Raw genomic sequence first — 18510 nt, 5'->3', positions numbered from 1 at the left:
TATGATTTGTTGTTGTTCTATCTTTACAAGACTGATATTTTTATTAAGAAATAAGGGAAGAGAAAAGGAACATATATGTATTGTTTCTTTAAACCTATAGTAGGAAGCCAGGCAGAAGGCTTTGGGGAAGTTCAAAGCAGAAATCCTACAGAAGAGGCAAGGAGAGAGAGAGAGAGAGAGAGAGAGAGAGAGAGAGAGAGAGAGAGAGAGAGAGAGAGAGAGAGAGAGAGAGCACACGACTTTAGGAACAATGGCATTTTCTGTTTAATAAATCCTTGCTGTTAAAGGACTGTATCTGTGATTCTTTATCATTGTCAAATGACAGCTTCAAGTCTGATCTCAGATGAAATGGGGAAACTAATCTTCCGCAATGATTTAATCTCTGAGCATTCTGGGCCACATCCTCAGGAAGTGTAAATCTGTGTAGCTATATTGAGTCCAGTGGAGCTACCCTGGTTTATATCAGTTTAAAGTTTGTCCTTCTATTTTGAATGATGATTTCAGTGGAGTTATCCAATGTAAATAAAAGCAGAATTTAGTTCCATTTGTCCTTTTCATGGATTTCATGCACCTTTTTTTAAAGCACCTTATGGCCCTATTTTAGCTCCTTTCTAATCTTAATTGATTTTCCTTGATGCTTTCCATTGCTATGGTTGTTCTGATTAATTAACTTCCTAGCCTTTTCAAAGTAATCATGAAGATCCTATTAAAATGCCCTATCTAATCTCTTTACCTATGCTGTGACATACTGGGATGCAATCCAGACCAGCAAGGGGCTGTCACCCCTGCCCAGCAACCTTGGGTGCCTTACAATACCTTGCTGGTAGTCATCCCATCTGGACCTCTCAGAATCAGTCATCCAGCATGCAAATCACACCCTGAACGTCTGTGTAACTGCAGCCTGCCAGTCACACTTGGGTTACAGTGTGGCTCTCACCAGCCAATAATGTGTAGGGTGCGAATACGGGGTGCTTTCTGTCACATGTATGACTTGTTTTCTTTAATAAAGGTGCATTTTGTAAACAAATCCTGGCTAGGTGTATGCTAATTTGTGCCTGATCACTACTTCCTATAAATATAGATAGATGGATGGATTAAATTCTTTAGATTTATCATTTTAAGATAATAAACAAGTTTAGGCATATGATAGCCTCTACTTTTGATGCCAGTGTCCAGTTCTGACCTCAAGTATCTTCCCTTTACTGAGTTGTGCAGAATTTTAGGGGCTTTCCAGGTTTCTTTCTGGACAAATCAGTGACATGGAGTCTGGGTACATCCCAAGTGTGACTTGTTTTATTTACACATTCACACACTAAACCAGGAAGGAGATGATCAAACATCATGGATCGGCATCCCTCCTTTCAGGAATTTCAGCCCAATGCCTATGCCCAATTCCCAGGGAGCAAGTCTGCCTCAAGAATTGACTCTAGTCAAGAGCACAAGGCAGACAACATAAGCAACTCTTGTTGCTAATACAGATTCCTCTGTCCCAAAATCTGTCGCGGCATCAAACTCTTGCATAACCCAAAACAACAACACAACCTGTCTCCCCGAGATTCAGAACCTGATCACATGCTAAGGACATGTGTGTGGAAGACTGTGTGTAGCAGTGCCATCTGATGACAGCTGCCATAACAGTTAATATATGTGGTGATAGTAACCATGTGATTAAACTAAGGACAAATGTAGCAAGAAGTAATATCACATTATTATTTATATGTATATCACCACTTCTTTACCACCTCAGTTGCCACTAATTAGTTCTCCTAAATATGAAATTCTTCCCCCTCCCCTTCTTCCAAAATTAAATGTACCTAAGGCCCAGGATTGGCAATAATCAAGCCAACACTAGTAACTATGTGCAAGGTACAGTATTCATTACTCTGCAAGTCTAGAAATGGGCACTTCTCAACTTCCTAGTGAGAGTCATAACAGTCTTTCCAATCTCTGGAAGGTTTTGTGATTTTGATCCTTAAAAATGACATTTTTATGTATAGTACAACCACTTGAGGTTATTTTTAGTTACATTGTAGCGGTCTTGGAACCCTACATGTTTGGCTACAAAAGCACAGATTTGGCCACCTTTACTTCTGATGAGTAGTATCTTAATCTGTGTGCAATCTCATTGAAATTGTAAAGTAAAATAGTATTCACCATGAGCAAAGGGGGAGGGGGAGGAGGGCACAGTCTGGTCCATAATAACTAAGGCACATGGTTTTACTGGCAAAGGATGCTCCCAATAGAATATTTGAAAACTCTCTAAATCCACTGTATGTATTCATTTGTTTATTTATTTGCTGTGAATATATGGCTGTGTAGTAGGGTATAAAGAATTTATCAGCACTCCTTTGGGACAGCTAGCACAACCAGTTAATGGCTTCCTCATTCATAGATAATGTTTTTATCCCAAACTCATAACACCGCAGACCATGATATGCATATATTTCAATGCATATATTGTCTCAAAGAGCCTGCTCCATGATGCAGGCGAAGCAAATATCTGATGACCCAAGAGGGATTATACTTCATCACAGGATGGTGCAGGTTTGTGCTTTTCCTTGTGTCTTGTCTAGAAAAGTACAGTAGCTGTGCTCAGGGGAGTGTGATTTTGACTGTTCTTTGCATTGGGATCCAGGAACAATTTAGTTCAGTGGTGGGCAACCTGCAGCCAGTGGGCCGCATGTCAGTGGCTGCAGTTCGCCATTGCCAGCCAATAGGGAATTGCAGATGGCCATGCCTGCAGACACTCAATGTGCAGCCTGCGGGCTGCAGGTTGCCCACCACTGATCTAATTCATCATGTTTATTTCATTAGTATAAATTTCATATTAATAGATCTTTTACACAGACATATCTGATATGGAGCTGTATTGCAAAACTGTACTTGGTATTCTGTCCTTTTTCACATAAAAATGTCTCTCTTCAAGCATTATCAATTCAGTGAGAGGATGATTTCTATCTGCATATAATCATTCACAATATTATTTTTTCCTTAATCTTAAATAGCTGTGATTCAGAAAGGAAGTTAAACAAAACTCTGAAAATATGTTTTGAATTTCATCTTCTTGACTTACAAAGCTAGGGTTTAAATATGCTTCTGAAAAAAATATAATAAGGAAGGCATTGATATAACAATTATGGGATCAAATTATGAAGTTAATTCCATAAAAGTATTTTGCTTCATCCAGGTAAAATATTTGCTCATTATGATATATACTATTGTCACTTTCTTTCATTGTGTTACAGTGTCAGCACTTGTGTGATGCTGTTAATTACTTACATTTATATAGTATCGTTCATTGGAAAGAATCCCATGAACTTTACAAACTGATTTACAGGAATTGCTTCACCCACTGCTGGTACGGATCCCGCTCTGAAAGGTAGCATCTGTTGACTAGTATACAGCAGTGCAGGAGGAAGCAATCAAATCAAATAAAACAACCTTATCCAACTGAAACTATACTAGGAATTTTAGGTAGATGTGTGAGACCCTAAAAACACCCCCAATGCCAGAGGGCAAGGGGCTCCCCGGAATTTAGCAGTAAGCTCAGCTGGCCTGACTAGCTGAGTATAGCCCAACTCACTGTTATCATAAAATCTATCTAAAAGGTGTCATGCAAGGTAGCATAAGTAAACTGGTAACATGCTGCTCACTATATTTTTGGGTGGTGCATGTATGGCTGATATATGAACAATTATAAATAGGTGCTTGAAATATGGTCTTAAAATGTGTTTAGCAGGGTGGCCTTAAGTCACCCCCAACAAAGGAACAAAGTCCCACCTGCTTGAATGTGTCTCTAATATAAAAAAAGAGGAAAGAGAGAGAGAGACAATAGAAGTACATTTACGTAAGAGGTAAACAAAGCCATCAAACTAGCAAGTGGGGGAGACAGTCACTTAAGTATCATGATGTGGGAAGGAAACTTCAAAAATTAACAGTGTTCACACCAAGCTGAGGCCCCAGGACGGCTTCCTGACTCTGAAAACAAAACTAAAATGTTGAAGATGTAAGCAGAGAGAGACAGCCATTTTGGCATCCTTCTCCTCAAGAGACCAAGAAACCAAGCACGTTGAGGTCTGTGTTGGATCGTGTCTAAGAACTGACCAGCATGCTGGAAATAAAAAAATGTGGTGGGAAACACTGCTTTGAACAAAAGGGTATAAATTCAATTAGAATTAATTAGAAGTGTATTTATACTTTTGTTTGCTTGTAAACACTTGTGTTCCAATTTTTCCTACTTGCTGTCATTTAAATATCTGTTCTTTGTTAATAAACTTAATCTTGTTTTATTACACAACCCTCTCAGTGCAGTGTTTCCAACTCAAGAATAAAATCCACAGCCAAATTATTTTTGCTTCAGCCTGGTGTTGTGTACTGTCTGTTTAAAGGAAGAGGGTACTTGATAGAGCTTAGCGAGTATAAAAGTGAGAAGGGGGAACACTGCAGAGGTGATGGTTTTCAATAGACTCAGGACTGAAGGTTCTTCTGGTGTCACCTTTCAAGGAGTCATCAGTCCGGTGGAAGCCAGGGTGAGGTTATTCTGCTGTAAGCAGACTGCTGGTGATCTGAGCCAAAGCTGCACGGCACAGAAGTATCCAAGGTTACAGGACATGTGGTGACACAACCCCTTACTGGTATGGATGAAACCCCAAAGTGTCACCAGGTGTGAATGCAATTACCCCAAATTGATAACACTTCTATTTTGGCAAAAGGTGCAAGGAGATCTTAAACAGTCATAAGACAGGACCTCCGTTTAATATCTCTGGGGTCAACCAGAGCCAATCCTAAGGATTTTCAGAAAGAATATCTGACTGCAGGTGGCACCTTCTCGGCTTGTCATATGACTGGCTGCCATCAGTGGAAGTTGGGGCTAAATCCGATGCACTTTATTAGGCTTTCAGGAGCAACATGAAGATCCTATTACCTGGCTGCAGCCAAGAACAGAGAAAAATGGGTTACCTGGGCCCCTGAGTCACTTGTGAACTGGCCACTTCTGAAAGCCTCATAACCACAATGGAGGAGAGGGAGGAGAGGAAAGAGAGTTTCCTGCCTCCAGGCCAGCCTGCCGACATTCAAGTTTGAGCTCAGGAGCTCCAATCTGTGTTCCCTTTGGTCTTCGTGCTGCATTTGCAAGCCAATTTGAGTAAGTGGAATGTGATTCAGAACTACCACTACTCACTCTGCCTGAGACTATGCTGGCAGGCTCCTTATGTCGTGTGTGTGTGTGAATGAGAATCATAGGACTGCCCCTCCCAGAAAGGAGCACTGAAACTTGAGAGGAGCTGTCCCCATCACCCTGAGAATGAGGGTGGATATTTGGAGATGCTGTCCTTAATAGTGATGCAGCAACAAGAGGTGCTTTCTCCATCCAGCCTTGAACATAAGATTGTATGTACTTCTCTCCCCAGGTCTCGAAGTGGTGGAGATCAGATGCTGCTTCTCCCCTCCCTTCCCACACCAATTAAGTCTGAGGTATGGTATACTCAAGAACTGGTAGGTGTGTATATGTAAAATTGCCCCCAGTGGGGCCTGAACTCATGGTTAGAGAATGAGTGTTGAAGGTCCCTATGGTGGAAGTGGAATGAGAGGGGAGCATCTGGATGAATGAGAAGAGGGCAAGTGATAGTCAATAGACATGTCTAGACTAGGAAAACAGGTATATTGTGTTGGCTAACATGAGTTAAAATAGTCAATTTTTCTTAGTGGAAACAAGTACCTTGGGAGTAAAATTGAGTGACTGAGGACAGTGACAATAGAAGGAGAGTGAATAGGAAGAAAGAGGGAGAGAGAATAGTTGATATCTGGAATTTGTTTTCCTGAAACATATTTCTGGATATAAAAGAGAGAAGCTTGAGATAGATGGTGTCTACATAATGTTTTCAGTTTGTTGGCAATATGGATGTTGGGAAATCATATTTTAAATGGCTATCTTGCCAGATCTTGCCATTTCAGTGGAAAGAGTGTGATATTTGTGTCAGAGATAGTCCCATACTTTTGACAAGTAAATACAGCTTGACTGGAAGAGTGACTTCCAAATATTATGGTAAAAAGAAAAGGAGTACTTATGGCACCTTAGAGACTAACAAATTTATTTGAGCATAAGCTTTCATGAGCTACAGCTCACTTCATTGGATGCATGCAGTGGAAAATACAGTGGGGAGATTTATATACACAGAGAACATGAAACAATGGGTGTTACCATACACACTGTAACAAGAGTGATCAGGTAAGGTGAGCTATTACCAGCAGGAGAGCGGGGTGGAAAAAACCTTTTGTAATGATAATCAAGGTGGGCCACTGCATGCATCCGATGAAGTGAGCTGTAGCTCACAAAAGCTTATGCTCAGATCAATTTGTTAGTCTCTAAGGTGCCACAAGTACTCCTTTTCTTTTTGTGGATAAAGACTAACATGGCTGCTACTCTGAAACCTGTCATATATTATGGTAATGCGTAAACACTTCAACCAGGTTGTGGCCCATTGTGCCAGTTGCAATACAAGTATAATAAATGACAATCTATGATCCAAAGAGCTTACAGTCTAACAGAATGGATAAAACAGATGGATGAGACAAAAACAACAAAACTCAACTAAACAAAAAATGGTCTAAACTAGGATTAGGTGGGGGAGTAGTAGTGCTCACAGTTTTTCACCCACTTAGCCATTATCAGGTTGCAGTTTACAATGTGCATTAGGTGGATGAGTTTTTAGGAGGGACCTCAAGATGGAGAAGAGGATGGCTTTACAGATTTTGACTGGGATCTTTTTCTTCCACCATGAGTGGCTTGGGAGAAAGCTGTCTTCTCAATAAGCAATTTCACACTATCAAGATGGGCATCATTGGAGGATCAAAGGCAGGATTCTGTCTTGCCATGATAATAGGTTACATTAGCTTTGTTATGTTAAAAGTATTCAAATGTGTGTGAGGTTTGTTTGTTGTTGGTTTGTTTAAGCTCCTCCTTCATATATGTGGTGTGTCCTTTAGTAGATTTGGGCAAGTCCATTCATGGTTGCCTCCTTTTGCACTCCAAAATCTGATGAGAAGTCTTTTTTTTTTTTTAAGACAAAAGTAATTCCATACTTGGGGGTGATGAGGAAGCCATTTCCAAGAGAAATTACTTCTCTGTGCAACTAAAACAGTTATACATACAATTCACTTTTGAACAGAGACTAGGCGTGGAGAATTTCAGCCCCCAAAGTGAATGTCTTACACAGTTAAAAAAATCTAAAATAGTGTTTTATAAATTATTTTGTGTACTAAAGGTACGGCTACAACTATTAGAAATAAGCAGTAATCATATAGCAAATATTATCCCACAATAATAGCAATATCCACACACAGAAATACATTTATTGTAATCACCTAAAATAATCATTTTAGTTGTTTGCCTTTTAATTGTGTTAATTGTGTTATGGTTATTCCTTAACTGTAAGTAAATAACATTTAATGAATGCATTATATAGTTACAATATAGTAAATTAGCAAACTAATTAATCCAAATCTCAGTAAAGAGGAAATTAAATAAGAGCTAGAAGTGGATATCTTAAATAACAAGAAAATGTTTTCCTTGTTCATCAGACAAATGATGAATGGAGGCAGCCAGCTGACTTTGAATGGTTATCAACTGCAATTGCTGTTTCACGTGAACATGGAAACAATGAGACAAGTCTCAAGGAAGGCAGATAGGTCATGTGGAACACTGCCTCGGCTGCTCCCAGCTGTGATTTCTCTACTCCAGCCCCAGGAGGTATCTTCACTGCTCCAGGCACCATGAAAGCCATGAATACTGAGAAAAGAAAAGGAGTACTTGTGGCACCTTAGAGACTAACCAATTTATTTGAGCATGAGCTTTCGTGAGATACAGCTCAGAAGTGAGCTGTAGCTCACGAAAGCTCATGCTCAAATAAATTGGTTAGTCTCTAAGGTGCCACAAGTACTCCTTTTCTTTTTGCGAATACAGACTAACATGGCTGTTACTCTGAAACCTGTCATGAATACTGAGGTGAGCATACATGAACAGGCATCTTGAATGTATGAATAAAAAAAACACTAACATTTTATTTAAAATAAAATTCCTGATTTTGGCCTTGATTTGGCAAAGACTCTGGTACATGCTTGACTTTTGCACTGAAATCATAGAAGTGTAGGAATGGAAGGGACCTCAGTAGGTCATCCAGTCCAGTTCCCAGAGGTCAAGGCAGGACTAAGTAATAACTAAATCATGTATAAGTTTTGTGTTGAATCATTTATGTAGTAATGTAAGGCCCTAATGTAGCCCTCTCTGTATACAACTCCTACTGATTTCATGAGGGGTTGTCTGCTGATGGTTTGCAGGATGAGGCCTTTAAAGACCATGAGTTAAATTTTGACCAAACTGAGGTTGATGAGAGTTTTTCCACTTCAGTGGGGCAAGGATTTCACCATATATGTTTAGCTATGGTCCCTAAACCAATAGAAACTTTGTCATTTTAGTTTATCTGGTGTGAGGATGATGCAAGTTAATAATTATACTTTATATTATCCAATAGGGTCAACAATGGCACATGAAAAATCTATATAATTTCCATCTAAAGAATTACAAAGTATCACTACAGAATATCTCTACAGAAAATGAAGCTATGGTAAAATAATAATCTCTACAAGGAAATATTTCTTCTGGATTATAGAATCAGAAAAGGTTAGGGTTGGAAGAGACCTCAGAAGGTCATCTAGTCTAACTCCATGCTCAAAGCAGGACCAGGACCAACCCCAACTAAATCATCCCAGCCAGAGCTTTGTCAAGCCAGGCCTTAAAAACCTCTAAGGATGGAGATTCCCTAGGTAACTCATTCCAGTGCTTCACCACCCACCTAGTGAAATAGTTTTTTTCCTAATATCCAACCTAGACTGCCCCCTCTGCAACTTGAGACCATTGCTCCTTGTTCTGCCATCTGGTACCACAGCCTAGCTCCATCCTCTTTGGAACCCCCCTTCAGATAGTTGAAGGCTGCTATCAAATCCCTCCACACTCTTCTCTTCTGCAGACTAAATAACCCCAGTTCCTTCAGCCTCTACTCATAAGTCATGTGCCCCGGCCCCTAACCATTTTTGTTGCCCTCTGGTGGACTCTCTCCAATTTGTCCACATCCCTTCTATAGTGATGGGACCAAAACTGGACGCAATACTCCACGTGTGGCCTCACCAGTGCTGAATAGTGGGAATAATCACTTTCCTCGATCTGCTGGCAATGCTCCTACTAATACAGCCCAATATGCCATTGGCCTTCTTGGCAACAAGGGCACACTGCTGACTCATATACAGCTTCTTGTCCACTGTAATCCCAAGGTACTTTTCTGCAGAACTGCAGCTTAGCCAGTCTGTCTCCAGCCTAGCAGTGCATGGGATTCTTCCGTTCTAAGTGCAGGACTCTGCACTTGTCCTCATTGAACCTCATCAGATTTCTTTTGGACCAATCCTCCAATTTGTCTAGGTCCCTCTGGACCCTATCCCTACCCTCCAGCATATCTACCTCTCCCACTAGCTTAGTGTCATCCGCAAACTTGCTCAGGGTGCAGTCCATCCCACCATCCAGATCATTAATGAAGATGTTGAACAAAACCAGCCCGAGGACCAACCCCTATGGCGCTCCGTTTGATACTGGCTGCCAGTTAGACATTGAGCCATTGATCACTACCTACTGAGCCTGATGATCTAGCCAGCTTTCTATCCACCTTATAGTCAATCCAAGCCATACTTCTTTAACTTGCTGGCAAGAATACTGTGGGAGACCATAACAAAAGCTTTGCTAAAGTCTAGGTATATCACATCCACCACTTTCCCCATATCCACAGAGTCAGTTATCTCATCATAGAAGGTGATCAGTTTGGTCAGGCATGACTTGCCTTTGGTATATCCGTGTTGACTGTTCTTGCCCACCTTCCTCTACTCCAAGTGCTTCAAAATGGATACCTTCAGGACCTGCTTCATGATTTTTCCAGGGACTGAGGTGAGACTGACCAGTCTGTGGTTCCCCAGATTATCCTTCTTCCCTTTTTTAAAGATGGGCACTATATTTGCCTTTTTCCAATTGTCTGGGACTTTCCCCAATCACCACGAGTTTTCAAAGATAATGGCCAATGGCTGTGCAATCACATCAGCCAACTCCCTCAGCACCCTAAGATGCATTGCATCCGGCCCCATGGATTTGTGGATGTTCAGCTTCTCTAAATAGTCCTTAACCTGTTCTTCCACACTGAGGGCTGCTCACCTCCTCCTCATGCTGTGCTTCCCAGTGCAGCAGTCTGGGAGCTGATTTTGTCTGTGAAGACCGAGGGGAAAAAAAAGCAAAAAAAAAGCATTGAGTACTTCAATTTTTCCACATCATCTGTCACTAGGTTGCCTCCCCCATTCAGTAAGGGTCCCACAGTTTCCCTGACCTTCTTCTTGTTGCTAACATACCTGTAGAAACCCTTCTTGTTACCCTTCACATCCCTTGCTAGCTGCAAATCCAATTATGTTTTGGCCTTCCTGATTACACCCTTGCATGCTCGAGCAATATTTTTATACTCCTCCCTAGTCCTCTGTCCAAGTTTCCACTTCTTGCAAGCTTTCTTTTTGTGTTTAAGCTCACTGAAGATTTATGTTAAGTCAAGCTGGACGCCTGCCATATTTGCAATTCTTTCTGCACATTGGGATGGTTTGTACCTGTGCCCGCAAGAAAGATTCTTTAAAATATAGCCAGCTCTCCTGAACTGCTTTCCCCCTCATATTAACCTTCCAGGGGATCCTACCGATCAGTTCCCCAAATCAAAGTCTGCTTTTCTGAAGTCCAGGGTCCGTATTCTGCTGCTGTCCTTTCTTCCTTTGTCAGGATCCTGACTTCTTTAGGATCAGTTCCCTAGAAAGTTTTTGATGGACATTTTAAAAGGAATTCCATTGAAAATATCTATGTTTGAAAGATATAATTACTAGTAATTTCCCCCCTCTCCTTAGAGAAAGACAGGGATTGTACAAACTGATATGAAGAGATAGAAGCTGTTTTATCTTTCAATGTGGAGGAAGTTGATAAAATAAACACACTCATTATACCTAAATTGAATTACTTGCTAAATATATTACCCTTGATGATACTGGGATATTTTTCACAATATTTAATTAAGCATGTATGGATTTCTTCCAAGAATGGCCAAAAAATCCCAAACAAAACAAACAAAACAAAAACCTTATGGTGAGGTTTCAAGCTGCCCATTCAATGATTGTATAGGCCTCCCTCTGTTGGGTTAGACGCTGCAATGGCATTCTAAAAAAAAAAAAATGAATGCTGGGCACCATCTGGAGTGAAGCCTGCTGAACCAATCCTTAATGATCATGAAAAAACCTAGCATGTAGGAGAGGAGTAAAAGGTAATATCAGCCTAATCATTCAACATAGCAAATGTCTTTGAGAGCTGGTTGATAGAGTAACCCATTCAAGTTCCAGAATTCCACTATTTCAATGAATCCCCTTCTTCATACTGCCAAATCTTTCTTTTGGCGGCATGGTATTTCTTGTGGTAATTCTTTTTCTTGTGACTGTCATAGGCAATATTGATCTTAAATCATTGAGAACCCAAATCCTATTATTTCTTAGACAAACTCATAGTTACATTGAAGTTCCTTAATAGGCTACAATGAGATTTTGTGTAGCTCCTGCCCTATGCACCAAGAAAGCTTCAGTTGAAGAGCTGCCTATCTTACCTATAATTTTACCTGAGTGGAATGTACTTAATGGTTTTGCTCTCACAAGCAAGGAGGCAGCTAAATTAAGAATTAGTCAGAGATATTTTGCAGAAAAAACCTTCAGACAATCTCAGCTCTGGCCATAATATTAGTATAACTTTAACAACAGTCCCATACACCAGCATATCAGGATCCGCAAAAAGAACAGGAGTACTTGTGGCACATTAGATCAAATAAATAAAAATTTTATTTGAGCATAAGCTTTCGTGGGCTACAGCCCACTTCATCTTCATATGGAACATATAGTAAGAAGATATATATATGTATATATATACAGACACAGAGAACATGAAAAGGTGGAAGTAGCCATACCAGCTGTAAGAGGTATGGCTACCAACTGTAAGAGGCTAATTAATTAAGATGAGCTATTATCAGCAGGAGAAAAAAAAAACTTTTGCAGTGATAATCAAGATGGCCCATTTAGACAGTTGACAAGAAAGTGTGAGGATACTTAACTTAGGGAAATAGATTCAATATGTGTAACAACCCAGCCATTCTCAGTCTCTATTCAAACCCAAGTTAATGGTATCTAGTTTGCATATTAATTCAAGCTCAGCAGTTTCTCATCAGAGTCTGTTTTTGAAGCTTTTCTGTTGCAAAATTGCCACCTTTAAGTCTGTTACTGAGTGGGCAGAGAGGTTGAAGTGTTCTGCTATCGTTTTTTTAATGTTATGATTCTTGATGTCAGATTTGTGTCCATTTATTCCTTTGCATAGAGACTGTCCGGTTTGGCCAATGTACATGGCAGAGGGGCATTGCTGGCACATGATGGCATATATCACATTCGTAGGTGTGCAGGTGAACGAGCCCCTGATGGTATGGCTAATGTGATTAGGTCCTATGATGGTGTCACTTGAATAAATATGTGGACAGAGTTGGCATCGGGCTTTGTTGCAAGGATAGGTTCCTGGGTTAGTATTTTTGTTGTGTGGTGTGTGGTTTCTGGAGAGCATTTGCTTCAGGTTGGGAGCTGTCTGTAAGCGAGGACTGGTCTGTCTCCCAAGATCTGTGAGAGTGAGGGATCATTTTTCAGGATAGGCTGTAGATCTTTGATGATGTGCTGGAGAGGTTTTAGTTGGAGGCTGAAGATGACAGCTAGTGTCATTCTGTTATTTTCTTTGTTGGGTTTGTCCTGTAGTAGGTGACTTCTGGGTACTCTTCTGGCTTTGTCAATTTGTTTTTCCACTTCAGCAGGTGGGTATTGTAGTTTTAAGAATGCTTGATAGAGATCTTGTTGGTGTTTGTCTCTGACTGAGGGATTGGAGCAAATGCAGTTGTATCTTAGAGCTTGGCTGTAGATAATGGATCGTGTGGTGTGTCCTGAATGGAAGCTGGAGACATGTAGGTAAGCATAGTGGTCAGTAGGTTTCCGGTATGTGGTGGTGTTTATGTGACCATCACTTATTAGCACTGTAGTGTCCAGGAAATTTGTCAGCTCCTTTGTCAGCATTTTTTATTATGATTCAGAATTATTCCTGAGGGTGTTTATGGCGTTGTGTTCAACACGGCTGAGGTTATGGGGCAAGTGGTGCTACTTTTCCACAATTTCAGCCTGTGTACGTCGGTGGAAGCACTCTTTATAGAAGTCCAGTCTGTTGTTTCAACCTTCAGGAGGAGTCCACCCAGAATCCTTCTTTTTGTAGTGTTGGTAGGAAGGATTCTGTGGGTTAGTATTCAGAGTAGCAGCCGTGTTAGTCTGTATTCGCAAAAAGAAAAGGAGTACTTGTGGCACCTTAGAGACTAACCAATTTATTTGACCATAAGCTTTTGTGAGCTACAGCTCACTCCGATGAAGTGAGCTGTAGCTCACCAAAGCTAATGCTCAAATAAATTGGTTAATCTCTAAGGTGCCACAAGTACTCCTTTTCTTTTTGTGGCTTAGTATGTTGTTCAGAGGTGTGTTGGAAATATTCCTTGTGTCAGAGATGTGGAAAGTAGGATTCTAGGTCACTGCAGTACTGTATTGTGGGCCTGGAGGGACAAAAGGAGAGGCCCCGAGATAGGACAGACTCTTCTGCTGGGCTAAAAATATAGCTGGAAAGATTAACAATATTGTTAGGTGGGTTAAGGGAACTACTGTTGTGGCTTCTTGTGGCATGTAGCAGTTTAGATAGTTTAGTGTCCTTTTTCCTTTGTAGAGAAGCAAAGTTTGTGTTGTAAATGGCTTGTCTAGTTTTTGTAAAATCTATCCATGAGGAAGTGTGTGTGGAAGGTTGGTTTACTATAACTTAATGAAAAGTGCTATAGGAGTATTCACGTGTTCTTGAGATGTCGTGAAGAAAGACAGAATTATACTCATGGCTGCCTATAATGGTCCCTTTTTTGAGGGTGCTACTGGAAGAATGGTATTGACCTAGTGGATTAGAACAGCTTAGTTTCTGGTTACTTCATACTTACATTCCCAAATGAGAAACAAAATGTTTCTGAATGGAACCAACAATAATAGCCAAGGGGAAAAAACTAGGCACAGTGTGGAGCCCTAATGCACTGGGGGGGATGCATATGAAGATATATATGGATAGACCTGTGCTCTTTGTGTGTCCCAAAATGTACCCAGTTCTCTAGACATTCACAAATCTAGAGGCCTGATCCCACACTACCCAATGGAACAATTACGAAGCCCAGTTTGTAGAAATTTAAGGTATTTCCTGACCCATAGACAGCTGGTGTGTGTTTATAGGATGATCTGACTGGAAGACAAAGAGGAGATGAGTAGTTTGGCCAAAGCTACAAAGCAAGTCAATGGCACAGTTAAAATCAGAACTGAAGGCAAGAACAGGCTCTTCCCACATTTGTTTATCACAATCTTTGGACCACATTGTGGCCCTTATCCTAAAAGGGCCTTCTGGGAGCTCTCAGGGTGCAAATAAGAAAATATATATTAATCAGTAATGAATTCCTGGGTCTTGTTCTTTTGTTTCTTTCATTGTGCCTCTACATAGAGTTAACAACTCAGATCATTTATCTATTAACTATTGCATAAACTTAACTAAACAACCAGTATATGTAAAACTCATTGTCTTCTTATGATCCAGTGTTACAGAATTATTATACGATAGTTCCAAAATATTTGGTTGATTTATATATTTGTGTATATATTTCATCAATTAAAGTTCTGTAGTAGTTTAATTTTAGAAAGTTACAGCCAAGGAAGAAAAATATTTTAAAATATTTTAAAATGTTTAAAAATATTTTAGCATTCTTATTAAATTGGTACTTTTTAAACAATCAGAAATGGAAAGAAATTAACAAATAGCATAAAAATTACTTATGTACAAACTGTATTCAGTTTCCAGTTACATAAACAAAACAAAACTGTAAGTGATTGATGCTTTTCACACACTTAATTTAGAATGACTTCATTTAAAAAATAATTAAATGTTGCAAAATATTAGTGTTCTGTGTGGACTAATACTATTGGATATCCATCAAACAGAAGTTAAAAACCTGCAAAGATGTTTGGTCTCTAGTGTTTTGCTACTTACTGACAGAGTATAATGAGTTGAGGATGGAGAGTCAGCCTTAGCTTTAGGTTTCCTTTGCTTTTGTTGGTTTGTGTTAAAGATTTAACATTACAGAAATGTGTTTTTGTGTATGTAAATATACAGTCTACTCCATAGCAATGTAATACCAGCTGAACATCAGCTTGAGCTTAACATCAGTAATGAGAGCAATAAAGACCCTTCATGCATATCTTTTGATTCTAATGACACATACCCAACCAACCAGCATTGTGGGAATATCTGCATTAAATATCATGAAATTAGATAAACTGTATATCTTCTCTTACAGCTTTGAAGATGATATTAGAGACTGCATGGTTGAAGTAGATTTGCATGTAAATTTGCACAGCTTCAGTAATCGTATATGTGAAGTTGTTTAATGCTTATTAGAAGAAAAATAATGAGGTTTAGAAAATCAATTGGATATTCTGAAATTCAGTTTGAGGGGGTTTCAATTAAAAATAAATAACGTGCTTTGTTGGGGGAAACTTCACTTTTATTTGCATGAACGCGCTATCTCTTTCATCTCTCTGTTTCACATCAAGGTTCATAAGAAACATATTGTGTGATCTGCATATGCTTGGTAGTAAAAGAAAAAAAAAAGGTCATCTGTGGCAGAAACCTGATACTGCAAACAGTCACTCATACAAGTAGTCCTTAACTCATCTGAGCAGCCCAGTTAAATCCAATGGAGGAGTACTTAAGAGCTAGATCTTGCCTTTTCAAGGCACAGCCCTGAGAAAAAAGGGGGACATGCAGAGTTGCACTGTCACTGAGTTCTGAGAAGCATTCTGCCTCCTGGAGCTCCTCAGTACACAGAGGGAGCATTCCCAATACTGCACCTTTATGGGTGCAGCTTGTGCCCCTTGCAAACCTGTTCCACTCTACAGGAGAATGTACAGATGTAAGCTTTTTTCCCCCCACTTTAGGGTTCTATGTACCTCCAAGGCAACAGGGACAGTGCAATTCCTACATTCCCTGATAAGCAGAGTGTACATGGGAAAGCTCTATGTCATTTCTGACAAGCTATGCACCCATGTGAGGGCCAATTAGAATCTGGCTTTAGACAAGGCAGCTTTCTTCCCACATGTGCAAACATTTAATATCGAGCCCTAGACCTTTTTGACCTTGCATGGTTTAGGTGGCTCTTTACAGGCTTATTTCCACAAAAGGGATAGACCATTTCTGCTCAGAGTAATACTGAAGGGCTTTTTTTACATAAAACATTTATTAAAATCCATGTACTATTCACCTCTTTTTAAATTAGCTACAGCTGAAAGATAGGTCTCAGAGAGACTTTTACATAGATTGTAGATTATTAGTAGGTACATTCTACTTCTTGGACTAATTTCCTTAAATTCTGTTAATTTAAAACAAATAAGAATTCTCATTCATGTTACTCTCCAATATATTACAACTATTTAAAAAGAAAAAATAAAATTTAAAAATAAATCCATCTTCGTACCAAAAAGAGCTCTACAGGAGTAAGGCCTGCTACACAGACCCCAGTAGAAAAAGGTCTAAGGGATGTATTATGAGATCACTTCCCCTGCAGAACTCAGTGACTGCTAAGGGGAGTTGGGTGAGCTCTAAAACTGATCAACCTGGGTGACTGGTAATTAGAAGAGGCTTGCTTATACTGGAGATAAAGGGGAAAAAAAGTAATTGGAAATCAAATCTGAGACAAAGATACTAATTAAAACAAAGATTGCAATGGCAAGAAATGTAGAGTGATAACTAAGAGAACTAGAGGAGTGCTTCAAATGTGAGGATACCGAGTGTGCTATGTGGTAAGGACCTGCTGTCTTCCCAGATTGTACATCACTGTCTAGTTCCTCCTAAAACAACAAGTTAAGGAGAACCCAATTTTGAAGGGAGATATTATAGAATTCCTTCCAGGTCTGAATAGGCAAGGCATCTTAAGAGTGGAACCATCTTTAAAAATCTTTTGAATGCTAGGAACAGACTTTTTTAAAAATGAAATCACCTTGAGAAAACTGAGCCAAATACTCCATTTCCCCCCCCCCGAGGCTTTCCACTTAATAACTAGCTGATTTAGTTTTCAGGAAGAAGGCAGCATTTGTGCTTTTTTCAAATTATGTCAGTCAGAGACAGGTTTTCACTAAAATGCACAATGAGGAATATTTATTAATCAGTGCCCATACTCCCTCTATGTGATCTCTCCCTTCCATCAATACTTCCATTCCCTCCTTTTTCCCCACTATTACTAGTCATGTGGTCTACCATTAAGAAATGACATGGAAGGAGGTGTTTATTCATTTCAATGAAGGCCATCAATTCCACGATGCTATATTTTATGGAACCTGCTATGCTAAATTACTGCTCAGAGTAAAGTTTTTAGAAGGACAGGTCAATCATTTTATTGTTAGAGCTGGGTGAAAAATTAATTTTTCAGTTCAGCTGCAGTTCTGAGAAATCAGGGGGGAAATTGTTTTTGGTTGAACCGTATCTGAAATTTTAAAGATTTTTTGGTGACTTGAAAATGTCTATTTGTCTGTTCCAGAGCAGAGTTTCAAACCTAGGTCTCCCACATGCCAGGAAAGCACCCTAATTTCTAAGATAGGGGGAGCAGCAAGAGCACTTCCAACACTGCCTTCTTGAGCTGTTTTGGGATTGGCTGAATCGATTTGTGTAAGTTTTATGAATAATTTCTGGTGAACCAAAACAGCACCTTTTTTTCAAGTAAACTATTTGTCCAAAATTGTCATGCTGTTCTATTTACAGCTCTGAAAGAGAACTGGGCAATATCCCTACTGAGATGGCAGTTCAGTGAAGGGTTTGTATCTGCAGAAACAAGAATAATATTCTGCAGATATCCATCCATGTATATCAGAGCATATGTATGACCCCACAGCTGAGACAGGTGCTAGAATGCTTAATTTGAGAATCCTACTAGGCATTCCCTCCTGTGTTGCCTTTATTGGGCATTAGTGCCCATTAAAAGCATTTAGAGGTACAGATTTTTTGTAATGTTCCCCCCCAGACCACAGGCCAGACACCTAGTTTGAAAATATTTCTGTACTTTTCCCAAGTGAGAGTAGACACCTACATGAGTATGCTTGAAATTACCAATTTGTTTGTGACAGGGATTGAGGTGAATGTTGATTACTGACAGAACACTGGTGATCCTTTCACTGAAATAGATGTTATTGTGTATGACACATTCATTGAATAATTTCCATTAACTTGTAAAAATAAAATTTTGTTTTTTACAAATTCACAGACAGAAA

Source organism: Lepidochelys olivacea (genome assembly GCF_965140295.1).
Source record: "Lepidochelys olivacea isolate rLepOli2 genome assembly, chromosome: 1".
Classification (NCBI taxonomy): Eukaryota; Metazoa; Chordata; order Testudines; family Cheloniidae; genus Lepidochelys; species Lepidochelys olivacea.
This window is presented reverse-complemented; position numbering follows the sequence as displayed.